The sequence below is a fragment of the Zootoca vivipara genome, chromosome 1, assembly GCF_963506605.1.
Source record: "Zootoca vivipara chromosome 1, rZooViv1.1, whole genome shotgun sequence".
Lineage (NCBI taxonomy): Eukaryota > Metazoa > Chordata > Lepidosauria > Squamata > Lacertidae > Zootoca > Zootoca vivipara.
Genome location: NC_083276.1, coordinates 41,655,433 through 41,675,138, shown reverse-complemented (window position 1 = coordinate 41,675,138; position 19,706 = coordinate 41,655,433).

Sequence of the window (19,706 nt, the reverse complement as noted above, 5' to 3'; positions counted from 1 at the left end):
AGGGGCAGAAGCGGAACATAAAGGCAGCATGCCTCCTTGTATCTTGTTATGCCTGCCCAATTTCTGTGATCAGCTTAGATATCTTCCACAAGCGATCTATCCGTCCCACAGCAGGCCAGTGGGTAGGGAGGAAGAGATTGGTGGAATATTAAAAGAAAAGTCTGCAGGTAAGAGCTGCTTGACAATGGAACCGGGAGGGTGGGCTCTTTCCCATGCTGGAGGAAGTCTTCAAGCAGAGGCTGGACAGCCACATACTGAGGATGCTCCTCAGTGTGGTGTAGTGGTTAAGAGCGGTAGACTCGTAATCTGGGGAACCGGGTTCGCGTCTCCGCTCCTCCACATGCAGCTGCTGGGGGACCTTGGGCTAGTCACACTTCTTTTAAGTCTCTCAGCCCCACTCACCTCACAGAGTGTTTGTTGTGGGGGAGGAAGGGAAAGGAGAATGTTAGCCGCTTTGAGACTCCTTCGGGTAGTGATAAAGCGGGATATCAAATCCAAACTCCTCCTCCTCCTCCTCCTCTTCCTCCTCCTCTTCTTCTTCTTCTTCTTCTTCTTCTTCTTCTTCTTCTTCTTCTTCTTCTTCCTCTTCCTCTTCCTCTTCCTCTTCCTCTTCCTCTTCCTCTTCTTCTGTGAAATAATGGGATGGTAAATGGAGTACTACCTTATTGTTTATTTTATCTTCTAGGCCTGTGGTTACCAATTAGCTAAGTACTTACTGCAGACCCCCTGTTTTTCAAAAGCCAAGCAATGAACTACTAAAGGGACCCCTGACCATTAGGTCCAGTCATGACTGACTCTGGGGTTGCGGCACTCATCTCGCTTTACTGGCCGAGGGAGCCAGCATACAGTTTCCAGGTCATGTGGCCAGCATGACAAAGCCGCTTCTGGCGAACCAGAGCAGCACACGAAAACGCCGTTTACCTTCCCGCTGTAGCGGCACCTATTTATCTACAGGACTGTAATCTAAAGCCTTTGTCTAAGACCTTTCCTGGTATCAATGTCAAGCTGACCAGTCAGTAGGTATCTGGGTTTTCTCCCACCCCTTTTTTTTTGAAGATCAGGACATTTGCCCGCCTCCAGTCTTCAGGAAGCTCATATTTCTATTTAATACCTATTGTCACCTCCTTGGTGATGATGGAGACATGCTTTGCCTACAAATGAAATCTGCAGAAAAACAGAATCTGTTCTTTTTCTTTTCCATATTCAATGAAATTGTAGCTGCCTTGTTTATCTTTTGCATTTTCTTTCACTACTATAAAAATTGGCATTTCCAAAGCAGCATAGACTATAAAGCCTCAGTTTCCTTCCACAACATTACTGTATGAAGGAAGAGATTTGCAGCGCTGAGTGCTTTTAAGGGATATGGATTGCCATGGTAACCATTGACTTCTAAAGACCACACAAATTACATATTTAATTGAAAGGCATGTTTTGATTTTGACTCTGTTTTATTTTTGTATAGTTTATCTGCCATCTCTTTGTATGTTAATTTGGTGTGGAGGTAGGGAGATGAAAGAACATTGAGAATGTTCCTGGAATAATTTGAGGAATCTATTATATTATTTTTAGAAAAGATTGTTCAACCTCCTCTTCTTGGTTCTGTTTTGGACATTAATGTATTGTACTCAAGGAATACGACTGAAAATAAATAAATTCAAATGCAGATTGGACACTATTAGATTCCACCAAATTCTCTCTCTCTCTCTCTCTCTCTCTCTCTCTCTCTCTCTCTCTCTCCATATACATATATAAATATAATTTTTATTAAATTTTCTATTTTACAATTTAGAATATTAATTCATACAACCTTAAAATATCAATGGCTTCCTTTCTTCTCTTTCAATGGTTCCTTTTGCATAGCATAAATCCCTGCATATTTTATATCAACTAAACCGTTCAGTATTCCATTATTACTTTCATCAAAACTTATTTACACTGTTGAATTTATCTTAATGCTGCCAACATTTCAAGTGTACACAACCCCCCCTATATTCAATAAACATTTCCCAATCTTCTTTAAATGACTGTTCTTCTTGTTCTCTTATTCTATACGTTAGATCCACAAGCTGCGCATACTCCACCAAATTCAACTGGAGAGTTGGGATGCAATTCTATACATACTGTCCTGGGAGTTGGTCCAATTGCACTCAATGTGACTTACTTCTGAGAAAACATGTTATTAAAAAAGTTGGGTGCCATCCCCACTCTCTTCCCAGTGGTAGCAAGATTCCAGGGGTTTCAAGGTGCTCACCCAGGGTTCGTGCTCCTTTAGAGAATTGAAGATGTGACAGTGATCGTTGGAGCTTCAAAAAGAATGCAACATTTTGTTGCAGGACCTACTTGTTTTTTTGCAAAGGCAACAAAGGACGTTAGCACACAAGATATATCTGACAATGAAATCCAGACAGCAAGACTTAGCCCAACACCTGATTCCACCATGAGTAGCCAATTACACGAATATAGAATAATTATGTTGAAGAACACACTCGGGAGTCTCCAGACATAATGGTAATTTAAATTATGGTTTTAGGAGAGACTGTTTTGTGTCGTGCTGTGTATGTCTCAACATAAGCACTCAAAATTAAGCATTGATTGCCTTAGAAGGAAAACACCACACGTAAGGTAAAGGTAAAGGATCCCTGAACTCCAGTCAAAGGCGACTATGGGGTTGAGGTGCTCATCTCGCTTTTCAGGCCAAGGGAGCCGGCATTTGTCCATACACAGCTTTCCGGGTCATGTGACCAGCATGACTAAACCGCTTCTGGTGCAACAGAACACCACGAAGAAGTCAGAGTGCATGGAAACGCCGTTTACCTTCCTACCGCAATGGTACCTATTTATCTGCTTGCACTGGTGTACTTTCAAATTGCTAGGTTGGCAGGAGCTGGGACAGAGCAATGGGAGCTCACCCCATCACGGGGATTCGAACCACCAACCTTCTGATCAGCACGCCCAAGAGGCCAGTTGCGTCTGATTGCCTTACAAAGAAAACACCACATGCGCACCTTAATGTCACAGTACAGTATTAATACAAGTATTCAGTTGCAACTCCCCATGACTCATGTTTATATTATGCCATGAAAAACTGCTTTAGAAATGGAATTTCCACTGGTACATGCAAGAAGCAAAGCAGAAGGGGATTGGTGCTTTGGTTAGAAGGTGCTAATGGATCTGTTGCACCACAGGTATGGAGATAAACCCTAACTCAGGCATAGGCAAACTCAGCCCTCCAGATGTTTCAGGACTACAACTCCCATCTTCCCTGACCACTGGTCCTGTTAGCTAGGGATGAGTTGTAGTCCCAAAACATCTGGAGGGCCAAGTCTGCCTATGCCTGCCCTAACTCTTTGTGCCTTTGAATTGTACAAACATCACAAATAATTACAGAATTTTTTGAATAACAGACTGCAGTTCTAATGGAAGCTATGGACTTGAAATACTAGCTGTGCCTGCAGTCCCCATAGAGAACAACCCAGTTAATAGCTGAAGGGTTGGTATTGTTATAAATTGAGGGACACCCCCTAAACCTAAGAAATTAACAAATGGTAGGATTTTTATTATTTGGGATATGAATGAAAAATACAAGCTGCAGAACTGTTACCAGACAAGGAATCCCTGAGCTGGCTTATGCAAACCAGATTGGCAGGGCTTGTTAACAGCAAAGCCATTAACAGACAAAGGTGCTAATTCAAAGTGCAAGTAGATAAATAGGAACCGCTACAGCAGGAAGGTAAACGGCGTTTCCATGTGCTGCTCTGGTTTGCCAGAAGTGGCTTTGTCATGCTGGCCACATGACCTGGAAGTTATACGCCGGCTCCCTCGGCCAATAATGTGAGATGAGCGCGCAACCCCAGAGTCGGTCACGACTGGACCTAATGGTCAGGGGTCCCTTTACCTTTACCTTTAGCACATCCAATACTTTGGCCACCTCACCAGGAGAGAAGACTCCCTGGAAAAGACCCTGATGTTGGGAAAGATTGAGGGCACAAGGAGAAGGGGACAATAGGGGACGAGATGGTTGGACAGTGTTCTCGAAGCCACCAACATGAGTTTGACCAAACTGCGGGAGGCAGTGGAAGACAGGAGTGCCTGGCGTGCTATGGTCCATGGGGTCACGAAGAGTCGGACACGACTAAATGACTAAACAACAACAACAAAGCACATCTAAACGGGACACGGGTGATGCTGTGGGTTAAACCACAGAGTCTAGGGCTTGCCGATCAGAAGGTCGGCGGTTCGAATCCCTGTGACGGGGTGAGCTCCCGTTGCTCGGTCCCAGCTCCTGCCAATCTAGAGGTTGGAAGCACATCAAAGTGCAAGTAGATAAATAGGTACTGCTCTGGCGGGAAGGTAAACAGCGTTTCCGTGCACTGCTCTGGTTCTCCAGAAGCAGCTTTGTCATGCTGGCCACATGACCTGGAAGCTCCCTCGGCCAGTAAAGTGAGATGAGCGCCACAACCCCAGAGTCGCCTGCGACTGGACCTAATGGTCAGAGGTCCCTTTACCTTTACCTTTTAAGGTGCTACTGGAAGGATTTTTATTATTATTATTTTTCGACTCAGGAAATAATTAAAACATCTCAGCATGGTACATTGAAAGCATATTGATCTTTCTGGGAAAATTTGTTCCTCTGAGAGCTTCAGGCTGCCTTGATTATTATTATTTTTTAAGAGAGCCCCCCCCCTTAAGAATTGAACAGTTGCATTTCCCCACATTTGGCTCTGGGAATTTCCTGAAGCCAGTCAAAGTAAGTCTGTACTCCTTAGCAATGTGTTGCTCAGGAAATAATCATCAAATCACCTGAAGGAGAGGAAAATGGAAGTGGCACAAAGCACCAGGTATTGTCAGACACTGACATTATTTCTGATTTTTTTAAAAAAATAACAGAAAGTTGAGATAACATATATTCTGACTGGGGAATCCATCTGAAGTGATGGTGCCATACACCTCTGTGGTCGGAAACACTCTAGTGTGAGCAGATGTGTTTAGCATTGTGGCAACAGTTCTCTGGAATTCTCTTCCCTTTGAAGCAAGCCCCATATCTATCAACAGGGCCATCCAACAGTTGCCCTTTGTTTCCACTGCTCGAACCGGCTTCGATTCCCCGCTCCTCCACATGCAGCTGCTGGGTGACCTTGGGCTAGTCACACTTCTCTGAAGTCTCTCAGCCTCACACCATAGCTGCCAAGTATCCCGTATCCGCCGGGAAAACCCCTTTTTTCTTACCGTTTCCCGGCGGTCTCCCGTTTAGCGGAAAATCCCGGTATTGTCCCTTAAATCGGGATACTTGGCAGCTATGACTGTGGAGGAGAAAGCAATTGTTACCCGGCCATTTTTCTGGTGCCGCTTGCCCTTCTATGGGCACCAGAAAATGGCGGCGCCGGCGCCGGAAGTCGCTTCCGCGCATGACCGGAAGTTGTGTCACGCGACTTCCGGTGGCACTTTGCCCTTCTATGGGCATCAGAAAATGGCGGCGCCAGCACCGGAAGTCGCTTTACGTGTTTCTGGTCATGCACGGAAGCGACTTCCGGCGCTGGCGCCGCCATTTTCTGGTGCCCATAGAAGGGCGAAGCGCCACCGGAAGTTGCGTCACACAACTTCCGGTCATGCGCGCGCTGCCGATCCCGGATATTTACGACCCGGACTTGGCAGGTATGCTCACACACCTCACAGAGTGTTTCTTGTGGGGGAGGAAGGGAAAGGAGATTGTTGGCCGCTTTGAGACTCCTTAGGGTAGTGATAAAGCGGGATATCAAATCCAAACTCTTCTTCTCTCCCTGGAGCCATTAGCTATCACTTTGCGTTCTAACCCCAATATAAAGGAGTATTGGAGAGAGGAGGAATAGCATCTTTTAAACTTTTAGCCTCACGACTGGACCTAATGGTCAGGGGTCCCCTTTACCTTTTTATCTGCATGGTAAGCAACCCACAAGAGGCCCTGCCTAGTTCAAGGGAGCTAGTTCAAGCTGAACAGATGGCAGGTCTTCCTATTAGCCTTCACAAATCCCGAATCATGTATTTTAATGTAGCCCCAGGTATGCAATCAAAGCTGAGAGAAGCAGCCAATATTCCAAATGGCAATAAATTTTACATACCTACAAGTTCAAATTCCACAAAATATAAACAAGCTGTTGTATACTGCAAATTATATTCCCAATGGATGTTCTTGTTGTGGTTGTTTTAAATGATACCGGTCGATGGAACAGTCCCCAATTGTCTTTGTTTTGCCAAATTGTAATAATACAATTTTTTTTCTATTTCGTCCAGATGCTCCCCATACCCCTCCATCCTGGCATTCTTAAAAATTGACAAAATCTAATTTATAATTTTGTATTCCAAAAAGAACCCTGGATTAGCATTGAAAAACTATTGTTATAGGCCAGATGGAAGGCGGTGGAGCTTTCATATCTGTTGTGATATTCAGGCACATTTCAAATATGACAGCTTTGTTTTATTATTAGGAAGGTTAATAAGAAATGAATTTCATTAGAACAGGGTAGGTTACAAGAAAAAGATGCATGGGTCTTGCCATTTCTTAATCTAACTCCTTCTGCATTACAATCTATACACTGAGGATATTGGGGGGATGGGGGTGGAATGGCAGCACCATCTTTCTCCAGTTTGTTCACCACTCGTGCCACAAACTACCACCCACAGATCGGGGATCTGAGCTTGCAGTGTATCATTTTATCTTGAGAGAATTTATTCAGGTCGTGAAACTTTTATGACAATGATGCTTCGATGTCTACTGAACAAGTCAGACTAGTTGTAGGAGACCCAGGGCTTAATTGGCTACATATTTGTCGGTTTCAACATTTATTGGCTAATTCTGTCTTTAAGGCATACACTGCTAGACCCCTTACTAAATTTGAAGGTTTTTTTTTAAAAAAAAATTAAATCTGGGTCATTGGGGCAGAGTATTAGTATATGTGCTTTATTTTTTTAAACAACATCAACAACTTTTTGTTATGTTTCATTAGAAGGTCTTAAACTTACCTGGAAGAAGAACTCACAAGTGAAAATAGATGAATATAAGTGGAAAGACTTTTGGGGGGTCTAAGCCCTATAAGTCAACCTAATTTTATGGAATGGAATATTCCTTAAAAGTTATGTACAGTACAGGTAGTACCACACAGCTTTGCAGCTTTCTGATAAGCTATCAAATACCCCATACTATAGGATTGTTAGCATAGTTGTGGTAGCAGGGGGGAATTTTCCCACTTAATGGTAGGAATGCTCTTTGGCATCTACATTTTGGGCTGATGATTCTGAAATTATTATTATTTTATTATTATTTAAGTCTCCCTACAACTTGGTCTTTTGAACTTGTGGGGTGATCAAAAAAAATGTTTTCCACTGTAAGAAACATCTTACATGGATGCAGACTGCAGCAAGAACTTATTTGGCTCAGAAGTCAGATGCTTCAAGACTCTCGTTGTGGTATAAGAATATGTGGACTCTGACTATTGATGAGAAAATAACTCACATATTACATGTTTCTAAGAGTAGGGAAGACCCAGAACGTTCCTATACCATTTGGTGAGATTGCATTTCTTACATGTCAAATTCAGATATACAAAGCTCTCTTCCCCCACCAAATTGCAAAATTTGGCTTTTACCGTGTGTTTTGCAGCTTGCATCTTTCAACAATATATGCTTTCTACTTATTTGGTGGAAAACATGGCTTCTGCACTGCTCTGCTCCTACGTTTTGCAATTTTGGTTGTGCTTTGGTTGTTTTTCATAAATGCAAACTTTTTTTTAAAGAAAGAAACCAGTGAGGTTTAAAATCTCAATGCTTTAGGCGTGAATGTGCTTTCAGGCTTCGTTTGGAATTCCTGCATAGATGGAAACCCACCGAGGTCATTTAAAGTGAATGCTGGTGGATCATGAGGAAGAGGTCGCCGCAAGCACCCTTCTTCTCCGGTAAGTGCGGAATAAAATTTGATGCAAGGGGATGAAGTGGGAGGAGAAGAGTAGCTCGCTGATTTGAATAAAAGACGGCGGTTGGAGGGGGGCGAGGGTCTGCTTCTGCGGCTCACTTTGCAAGGCAGAGCCAGTGAGCGCGTTGTTTCAGCACCACCAGGCGAGGACAGCTCCCCATGGGGCTTCCTTGATCCAGCCTGGACGATGCTGCGGGGCAAAGGCACGAGACTAGAGCCCAGAAAGGCTATTGAATCTTCTCTGAAACATCTAGCGGAAAGACAAGGGGAGCAGAGAGAGGAGCAGCCAACACACTATTAAGAACTCGCGTCTTCGTAGCAGCTCCACTCCAGACTGATCTACAGAAGACACTTAACCGCCTGCTGAAAAGCCACTTGTAGCTCTCCTTCTACTTCAAGGGGATTTAAAAGTGTTCCTTCGCGGAGAAGCAAGAGCCAGAACCCTAAAGGCAGGAGGAAAAGGTTTGGGAAATTTACTTTTTTATTTTTATAACTTATTTCCCCCTAGCGTGACTCTGTGCGATACTCCGGGAGCTGCCCTGGCAAAAATCTCAGCCCTGAGCTTAGACTAAGGATCGAGATAAGTATCCGGGATTCATTAAAGCGGCAAGTGAGTGGTGAGCAACGCGGCAGGTCTGGGTATGTGTGACTATTGCTGAAGACCATAGAAGTTCAGAGAGCAAACAAATGTGAGTGCCCTGAATTCTCCCGGGGCTCTCTGGGGCATTTAGCTATTCTCTTAATTCTTTCAAGTCGCCTGTTTCAAGTTCCTTCAAGTCACCTATTTGGGGGCAGGGCAGAAGGGTTCAAACGCTGAAAGATCACACATATCTCTCTCCCAAAATCCCTCAATAGTAACAATAACAATAATAGATGATAATTATTAATTGTGCTTACGTCACACCCCTTATCTAGTTGTAATCCCCTATAGGGTAGGTCAGTATTCTCCATATTGCGGGCTGAGACGTTTCTCGGTTAAAGAGTAGCTTGCCTAAGGCCACCTAATAAGTTCATGGCAGAGGTGAGATCTGAATCATGGACTGTCAGATCTGTAGTGAAATAATGGATTGTGTGGGTGGGAATTGTTAAGCATCTTATTAGAACAGAAGCAAACTGTCCTGTTCTCACCACTGGTTTGTCAATATTATTATTCCCCATACTGTAGTTGTTTTTGTGGGGGGTTGATGAGGCTGGTGGGTGTGTGGCTTGACTACAGCCACCTAGTGAGTTCACGGGAAGAGGAAAATTAGAGTCTGGCACCTCTTGAATGTAGCTATAGACACATACCAGCCTTTTAAAACATGTTCAAAGTGCACTTCCCCAGCCCCCAAATAATCCTGGGAACTGCAGTTTGTTTAGGATGGTGGGAATTGTATCTCAGGGCTGGGGGCAGTAAACTACAGTTCCTAGGATTCTTTTGGGCAGTGCTATTTTTCTAGACGAAGAGGTGCCAGAATTCACCATAAACACCTTCCTTGTTCTCTTAGAGTGGCAATGGAAGCCACCTGAGAGGTGCCAGAACTGAGTTCCAGTGAGTTCTGGCTGCATATATGTGTGCTTTGAGTGTGCTTTGAAGGTATGGCGTGCCTATGCAGCCTCAGCCTCTGAGCCACTGCACCACTTCTTTTTGTACAAGCTACTATGCTACACCAGCATGAAGTTTTTTTAATCCTCCCAGCAGTGGCATAGTGGGGGGAGGCAGGGGGGGCATTGCCCCAGGCGCACAGAACCAGACGCCCCTTGTGGATATCCCCATTGCATGCCCTCTGCGCCTGTTGGTGGCGAGGGCTGGGGAGTGGAGGGTGAAGAGACGTACCACACCTTACGCTTTTCCTCCACAGAAAACACTACCATGCAGGAGGAAAGTGTCTATTGTCATGTTATGTCTTGCTAAGCAGCTGGCACTGGCCACTCTTCCTGTGGGCTACCTGCTTTCTCTTATAGCTGAAGTGCTTTCTCTATAGAAAAAGCGCACTGGGAAAAGTCATGATGTTAATTAACATTCTACAGATCCTGGTAGGTTTTGTGCCCTCGTTTGTCATGCTGCTGGCACACTGCCTTTGGAAATGAGTCGGGCAATTACTGAGCAGCTTTCTATCGTCTGGTGACAAGGAGTGTGTGTGAATGACATGAGGCTGCCTTGGGTCTCCCTAGCAGTGAGTCAGAAGGGAAAGAGATATGCTCCAATCCAGCATCTATTAACAGACAGCACAATCTTTATTGCAAGTGCCCTTGAAATGGTCATGCAACGTGGTAAGAATACAAAGTTGGTTTTACTGATGGAAGGCTGAGTGCCTTGGTCATATGTAAGTAAAATGTTTGCAGGCTGCTGTGCCCACCACCTGGAAGAGAATCCCAATGAACCAGGCTGGGAAGCAGAAACAAGGTGCTCCATCTTCTTGTTGGCAAATCATCATTTTTTTCTTTTCTGCAATCACACCCACCTGCAATCTGAGGGGGCTTAAAATCAGGGCAAAACACTATTTTATCACATTTATGTTTATTTTGTCTATTACATTTATACCCCGCCTTTCCTGCCAAAGGAGCCCAAGGCAACACTGGTATCATGTCTGAAGCATTCATCTTAGTCAGTACCTTAAGAGGTATGTGTGTAGTTTGGTTGGATTCCTGCAGACGCAAGAGTAATTCCTGCATTTATGTCCATGCAAGCAACTTCAAGTGTGAGCAAATAATTCATGGATCTCAGGGCCACTTTGATAGTCACAAAATTCGTGCACAGAAAGTACTGCCAAGTAGGAATAACTATGAAACATATTTGTAGATATTAGCATGTGATAGTCCTATCTTGGTATATAGATATAGATTGTTTGTCTGCTAAGCAGCTATGACTTCCAATACATACACATTTTTAAAGCCCTCACATGTCGGATTATAGTGCATGTGCAGTTTGGGTGTTAGTTCCTATGTACAGTATCTTCCATACAGTGCCAGATTTATGTATAAGCTTAACAACCTATAACTTAGGGCCCCACACGCTTGGGGCCCCCCAAAAAAAATTTAAAGGAAAAAAAAGATAAAAAACAAATAAAATAAAACCTACATACAGCAATAGTGTTTTGTGTTGTGTAGGCTCCTATGATGTAAGTAATGGGCCCCGTCTGCTAGCCTGCTCCCTAAAATATCACTGGTTTGGTAATTTCTATATATATGGTGCCTACATAAAATAAGTATTTTATGATAAAATATATATTTTGTTATGTGCAAATGGCTTTAGATACCTATTAAGTCCATAAATTACCATATATATGTAAATTACCATATATATTCAACACAAAAAACAGTGACAATTTGTTGTTGACAAAGGAAAGCTGGACATCTAAAGGGCCGTCCCCATTACCTTAAGTAGCTTAGGGCCTCATCAAACCTAAATTTGGCCCTGCTTCCATGCATGGGTTGAATATAACCCATGAAGCAAATCTGCTTTGGCAGCTTCTTTGATTCCTTGTGCATTTTGCAGCACACAGGACAACAGAAGTAATAGCAACACACATTTTATTGATCCTACGTAAGCAGACACCAGGACAACTCCCTGCCAAAACCCTTTCCCATTCAAACACAGGAGCTAACACACTCATGTTTCTGCTTGACTGAGGGAAGGAAAAGAAATGAACTAAACTGCTTACAAGAGGAGGCATGCTCCTTATAGTGTTTCCACACCAGATATCCAAAAGCATCGCACATTGATGTACTGATTGTTGCTGATGCAGGATGTGAGAACATCACTGGTGCCAGATGGAACATGGTAGTAAAACTGCACATTTAAGCCAGTCGAGATGTTTGATTAGGTTTTGCTTACATTAGCATGTTGTCAACACAAATGTAGGGCTTATCCATGGAAAATACAGTCCCAAGCGTTCTTTCTAGAAAGTAAGTCCCATTGAACTCAGCAGGAGCTACTTCTGAGTGAACATGCTTAGGATTGCACGGTAAACTCTTGTCATCCTCATTCAGTCAGTCTGTTCAGAATTCACTACTGAACAGGACCAGTCTGGATGTTGTTGTTGTTGTTTAGTCGTTTAGTCGTTTTAGAGCACATTAGTTTCTTTGCTCCCTTCCCTTACGATGCCTGCAAGTTTATTGAAATACCAGAAATCCAGAAGCACAGCTCACTTATATTACAGTTTGCCCAGAGGCTTCCTTGCCTTGAACCATGCAGGCAACTTCATTGTTGTTGTTTAGTCGTTTAGTCGTGTCCGACTCTTCGTGACCCCATGGACCATAGCACGCCATGCACTCCTGTCTTGCACTGCCTCCCGCAGTTTGGTCAAACTCATGTCCGTAGCTTCGAGAACACTGTCCAACCATCTCATCCTCTGTCGTCCCCTTCTCCTTGTGCCCTCAATCTTTCCCAACATCAGGGTCTTTTCCAGGGAGTCTTCTCTTCTCATGAGGTGGCCAAAGTATTGGAGCCTCAGCTTCATGATCTGTCCTTCCAGTGAGCACTCAGGGCTGATTTCCTGAAGAATGTTGATCTTCTTGCAGTCCATGGGACTCTCAAGAGTCTCCTCCAGCACCATAATTCAAAAGCATCAATTCTTCGGCGATCAGCCTTCTTTATGGTTCAGCTCTCACTTCCATACATCACTACTGGGAAAACCATAGGATGTAGGAAACAGCAAAGAATGTTAAGAAAATGTATTGCAGTGAAGAAAACAAAGGTTTGATGCTCACATGCATGGAAAATCTCTCCCTCCCACAACGTATGTGCTTATTGGCCATGCTCATGCTCTTCCCTCATAGAAGTCTTCCCCACATTTCACCAATCCCTCACCCTTTATTGGAACTGTTTCCAGGTGAAATTCCTTCCATAAACCCCTCTTGCACTCAGCCCCTCTTCTGCTTCACTTTGCAGACTTGGTCTGATCCCCTTCCAGAGTTGCACTCACCACCTCCAGGAGCAGAGTGCTGACATCAGGAGTGGGATGGGGAGAAGATTTGGAAGGAGCTGGCAAGCAGATCTATTATGGGATTCATGCTATACCTGGCTATGTAAAGAAGCCACTGCTTATTAGAGTGCCTATTAAAAACCACTCACACATTTCCAATTTCCCCCCAGATGGAAAATATCAGCATAATGCATAATTCATTGGCATACACTTTTTCCTCTGCAAAGCTTTGGATAGTGAATACAACTCAATATTCCCTGCGGAAAGAATCAGTTCCCCAATGCTTTTCTTTCAGTGGACATTTTGCTCCTCCTTGTGGCAAGGTATGGAATACTCCAAATTATCCATTGGCAGATCTTCAGCTTTGTTTCATATTGTACCTTCTTGGCAGAGAGCTACTAATCCGAGTCCTAGTCAATCCCTGGAGTCCAGTCACACCCAGAGAAATGATGCAAATGGATTTAGGATGACAACCTCACTGCTGTTTTCTCCAGGCAATTTGTTTTTTCCTGTTTTGCTTACACCTTGTTGTTGTTTAGTCATTTAGTCGTGTCCGACTCTTTGTGACCCCATGGACCACAGCACGCCAGGCACTCCTGTCTTCCACTGCCTCCCACAGCTTGGTCAAACTCTACCCACCAAAAAAAGCATTCTGGCATTTATCATGTGGAATCTAAAACCTGAATTTTACAAGCTATTATTCAAAGAGTAACTATAGGGATGGAGGTGTGTGTGCTTGCTTTATTGATGGCTTTATTTAATTCTCTCCCCCACCCCCATGGTGGTTCTTCATTTGTGGTGCTAGATCCTTATTTCGGCTCTATAGGGGCTTCTGCTGTGAGGATTCTCATTCGGTTCATAGTATTTTGTAGGTGGGAAATGTTATTCTTGAATTAACTGCTGTTGGGATTGCTGTGTCCCCTCCCCCCTTTAATTCATTGGTTATACTGAAGGCTGTGCTTTCCAGATTCTCAGTGTGACACAGTAGCCTCCCAGATGGCTTGGAAGACAGTTATGCTCAAGAAGAGCAAAAATGCCGCTGTCTGTGAGGAAAAGAACAAGATACCTTCCACCCATCCCCATTCCTCACACAGGAGCCAACCACAGCGGCTGTCAGATCTTTCTTCAAAACTGGTACTGTAATGGGATAGTGTCCTCCACCAAACTTGAAGGCAGTAGAGTAGTTTAGGGGTGTTGGGAAATAACTGATGAATACCAATAAATCCTGAAGTCCTTTGTGTGTGAGAAACTACTAAACAAAATAGCAGACTGCCTGAAATACATGCAGCATTTGCAAAGCATGGGAAATATAGGTTGCTAGACATTTAAATATCCCAGTGTTAAGCACTCACAGTGCGTTCCCCCACCTTTACCCCTCTGGTATTGAATAGACCATGCATTGTTCAATCTGGATAACCCTCTTGTCTTGACGGAGCTTGACAGGCTTGGAAATTATGCTCATCATCTGACTATGCCCTAATGAAAAGCAAATGCTGGGATTGGCCCCTGGTAGTGAGTGGGACAATTGCAGAATGCTACCAGCCTTTGGGTGCCACCACAGATTCTTTTTTTAAATATTTTAAGCTTGTGACCATGTCTTTGATGAAGAGAAAAAAAACGGACCACTTATATATTTATTTATTTATTTATTTTAAATGTATTTATTGAAATTTTTATAACGAACAACAAAAACATACAGACTACGAAAAACCACTGCAAAAACTACAAAATACAAAAATAGAAAATACAAAAAACATACAAAACAAAAACTACAACTTATAAACCTTGTTTCTAATCTAGTGACTTTCTCATTCCTCCTCTTTCTGCACTCCATTATAAAGCGTCCTTAAATTTTACTTAATACTAAGTTATTTCTATACCTTTTATATCTTAATATTTAACATTCCAACTATTTCCTTTCTTTTTACTCAATTATAACTACCTCTATCAATACTTATTTCTCACCATTGTATTATCTACAACCTCTTTGTATCTCCCTTACTTCCATAAATTCTAATCTTTAATATGCTTATTCTTCAAATAAACTTTAAATTTCTTCCAATCGTCCTTCCACTGCTTCTTCACTTCGATCTCGAAGTCTCCCGGTCAACTCAGACAATTCCATATATTCTATCAACTTCTTCTGCCATTCATCCACTATTGGTATACTTCACATTACTTAATCATTAACTCATTATTTATTTCTACTTAGCCTCTAATTTTTCAACATGGACCACTTATAAACGCCATCTCCAACCCCTTGATAGATTCCATCAACGGTGTCTCTGAAAAAAGTTACGCATCACTCGGGGAGACAGGCAAACTAATGCCAGTGTACTGGAAGAAGCAAAGATCACCAGGGTCAAAGCAATGATTCTTCAACATCAACTTCGTTGGACTGCTCATGTTGCTCAGATGCCTGATTATTGTCTTCCAAAGCAACTACTCTATTCCGAACTTAAAAATGAAAAGTGTAATGCTGGTGGTCAACAAAAGAGGTTTAAAGACTCTCTCAAGTATAAAGACTGACAACTGGGAAACACTGGCTTGCATGTGCTCCAATTGGAGATCAGCCTTTACCAAAGGTGTCCCGGACTTTGAAGATGCTCAGACTCAGGATGAAAGGGAGAAACATGCTAAGAGGAAGCCATATTTGGCAAACCCTCACCAGGATCAACTCCTGCCTGGAAACCTATGTCTTCACTGTGGAAGGATGTGTGGATCCAGAATTGGCCTCCACAGTCACTTAGACCATGTTCATGGAAGAGAATCTTACTCAGCTATGAGTGATCATCAAGGAGGAGGAAGCAATCCATATTCCTGGTTGCTGTTATTGTTGTTGTTTTACTGTACATAGAAACTGGATCTAAACTTACTTTCCATACAACAGCCATTCTATAAGTATAGGTTTACTCTCAAACCTACCAACAGCTTGCAGATAAATCTTCAATTTCAGCAGCTCATCTTAAGAGTATGGGCCTTTTGCCAATTTCATAGGGATGATAACTGCAAATTTTCTTGCAACCTCCATTGAATGGAAGACAAAGAACACAATTTTTCATAGAAATGAAAAATGCTAGAAGATTTGCAGTGTCAAAACAACAACTTCCTTTTTTCCAGAGAAGGGAAATAAAATCTAAACCAATCACTCCAAAAAAACACCAAGAGGTTTGAGAGAGAAAGAGAAGAGAGGAGTTGCCATCAATCAGAGTGTAATTGGATATGAGGTTCAGCATAAGCCGTTTTCAATGTAACTGCTGTAAAATGAGGCAATTATAAAGCTGGCAATTATAAAGTGGAGGATCTTACCTACACTATATGCTCATGTCTGGTCTCCGGTACATAAATGAAGCCGGCAGGGGGACATTGTAAAACCAGAGGGAGCTAGACCATGTGCACAGCTGGGTAACTTCACTGAATGAAGGGCCCAGGTGTCATTGGAGGTAGGAGTGTCTACCTTTTCCAAGGATATTCCATCAGAAATGTTGTAGAAGTAGGAGATGAAATATCCATGTTATATCCGAAAGCAACTGCCAGCTATAGAATGCAGCAGTGATGATACAGCTGCACAGGGCTTCTGTATCACTTACCTTGTAGTGGTCTCAGAAGTTCAATGGCTGGTATCCCCTCTTTCCTAGGCAAAGGGGACATTTTGTTGTTTAGTCGTTTAGTCGTTCCCGACTCTTCGTGACCCCATGGACCATAGCACGCCAGGCACTTCTGTCTTCCACTGCCTCCCGCAGTTTGGTCAATCACAGATGCTACTGGGGTCAGTGGTGTAGCATGGTTTCCTGGTGCCGGGGGGGGGGCATGTGCATGCACCAGGGGGGGTGGGGCATGGAAGGTGAAAGGAGCCTGCCGTGTCAGCTCAGCCCTTGCCGCTGATGCCTCCAGAATGGCACCATCCCCAAGCTGCTTTGCAAGGTTGGGATCTGATCTGAACGATTCGCCGGGAGAATGGTTCAGATCAGATCTCAGCCTCGCAAAGCGACACAGGGGTGACAGGGCAGCATGAGCAGCTCTCCCCAGAAAAATGTGCCTGGGGCCATCACCCCACAGCCCCACCCCCATGCTATACCCCTGACTGGGTTAATTTGTCATTCATGCAGGGTTGGGTCTTGGAGGACACTTCCAATCTGGCCAACAATGCCAGTGCTAAGAATCAGCACCCTGCTTTCACCACCACTCCAAAACACACTATTTGGGTATCCCCTGTCCTGCCCCTGGACCTTAACAATGAATGCTGTCACCCTAATTTCTATGTTACTGGTTGTGAATCTTGGAGTGGTACAATGTGCTATGTGTGGAGAGACGGAGGGAGGGCAGGTTTATTTGTCCATGTGTGATTGTTTCTCAGACAAGATGTAAATGGAAATTACAACGCAATCTCAAAATGCACTGAATGATTTTTATTTGCAGTTTAAAATTGAATACAGTGAAAGGGAAAGAGACCTTTAAAGCTGGTTGTGAATATTGTCCCCTTATTGAAATATCTTCCCTCCCAAGTTGAAAACTGAAATGATGCCCCCTTGAACATTGCTATGGTTATGCCAACTACTGATCTGGTTTGTTTTGAACCAAGAGCTGCTCCTAACTAGAAGGTATTAGACAGTCCTTCTGCAGAATAAAACTCTGTCAGGATAAGCTGGTTTATATTTCCTCCTGGTTTTTGACCTCAAGCCTTTGTACAATTCATATCCTGCTAACTGCCAAATCTAATTAACACCACACTAAAAAGGTGCCAGAGCTCCAAAGGCGAGGCCATGCAATCTGTCACCCATTTCTACACAGCAGGCTACCCTGGATCATTATGGATGGAGCCCCTATTGTGTAAATACATACATAAAAGCATGTATTGAATAATGTTATAAAAGCTGAAATCTTATTGAAGATAGAAGTGGCCAACTGAGTGAATGATAGATCTCTTGATGTACTTTGCAGAGCTTCAGAAGAACTTTGCAGAACTTTGGTTTCCATCCCTGGCAACTCCAGGCAGAACTAGGAAATACTCTTGCTTGAGACACCGGAAGGTCTTGGTAAACAATGCTGGAGTAGAGGAACCAATGGGCTGACTCAGTGGAAGGCGGGTGAAAGCCTTAGGTTCCCAACTTATAGTAATATTTTAGAAGTGTAGCAAAAGGAACATATTATTCATCAGGTGTGGGAAACTGTGGATATATAACCCCCTTCCCTTATAGTTCTGGTATATTGGTGTCCCAACTCCTAAACCACTCAAGGGAATGGTTTTGCCTGGTGCAAGGATCACCCGTAAACAAAATATAGAAACTCTCCCAATGCTACTCTCTGGATTTGGTCCAGAAAATAGGATTGGAAGCACTGCAATACAGTGTCCCTGAGCCCTGTTCCCCAGAGCTGGTCCAAGAGGAAACCACAAGCAATGGCTATCAAATGTCAAGGAGAGATCAAGAAGGAGGAGCAAGGTCATACATACACACACCCGTCCTACTATTTGCAAAGGTCATTCATCAAGGCAACCAAGGTTGACTCAGCTCCATGGCCAGGCCTGGCCCCAGATTGGAATGGATCTAAATAATCTGTGTCCTCCAAGAATGCTTGCAGCTGCCCCACCATGGCCCTCTTCACGACCTTCCCCCCAAAGCAACTGCCTGGCAGTTGTCCCAATCCAAAGTGTTCCATGCAGTGCTTGGCCCACACTTCTATAGCCTGGCTGGCAGCATTGTGCTCCCCTGCCCCAGGGCTTCCTTTGGGGTCAGCCCCTTTAGGGGTCAGCACTCGGCCTGTTGTTATAGTAAGGTGGGCAGTGGACCACACCTCAACCCTAGTGGCAGAAATTAAACCAGGGGTCAGCAAACTTTTTCAGCAGAGGGCCAGTCCACTGTCCCTCAGACCTTGTGGGGGGCTGGACTATATTTTGAAAAAAAATTGAATGAATTCCTATGCCCCACAAATAACCCAGAGATGCATTTTAAATAAAAGGACACATTCTACTCATGTAAAAACACCAGGCAGGCCCCACAAATAACCCAGAGATGCATTTTAAATAAAAGGATACATTCTACTCATGTAAAAACATGCTGATTCCCGGACCGTCTGCGGGCCGGAATTAGAAAGTGATTGGGCCGTATCCGGCCCCCGGGCCTTAGTTTTAGTTTGGGGACCCTGAATTAAACACTAACTTCCGTTACAAATAGCACAAACAACCTTACCCGTAACCAGGTCAAGCAACAGTTGCAGTGTGTGTTTGTGTGTGTGTGTGTGTGTGTGTGTGTGTGTGTGTGTGTGTGACTTGCTGACTTGGGAGAGCAGACCAGGCAAGGACTAGGATGGTGCAAAGGCAGCCCCTACTTATTTCTCTGTGATATGCTCTGTACCCTTAAAGGTGTACTGATTGCAGCTGAAACAGAGGGGGGGGGAGGATAAGCAATACAGTTAAATGGGATGAGGATGATGTGTGTGCATTTATTTTACATATTGCAAAGTTCATTTTATTTTGGATGGCAGTAGAGTAGTTGTAACACTTACTGGAAATGGAAGGTTGTCATTGGGGAGAAGCAGCCTTTGTAAATTCAATCTAATTCTTGTTAAATCCATAGAAGTGACACTATTGACATTGCTGGTGTCATTTGTTTATGTGCACACAGGCCATCATGTATGAATGCACACTCAATGAAGACCAAGGGGTTAAGCCAAAGGCTTCATAAAAAAGGTGAGTATTAAGTAAGGGTTTGACTTAATGGGGAGGGGGAGAGGGAACAAGGGAGGTGTTATGCTGAGAAGGGGATTTCAGGCACATGCATCAGCAAGTGGAAATGGACAGGGTTTTTTTTGTTTTTGTTTTTTTGGAGAGCAAGAGACTTTCAGGATATGGGAGAAGG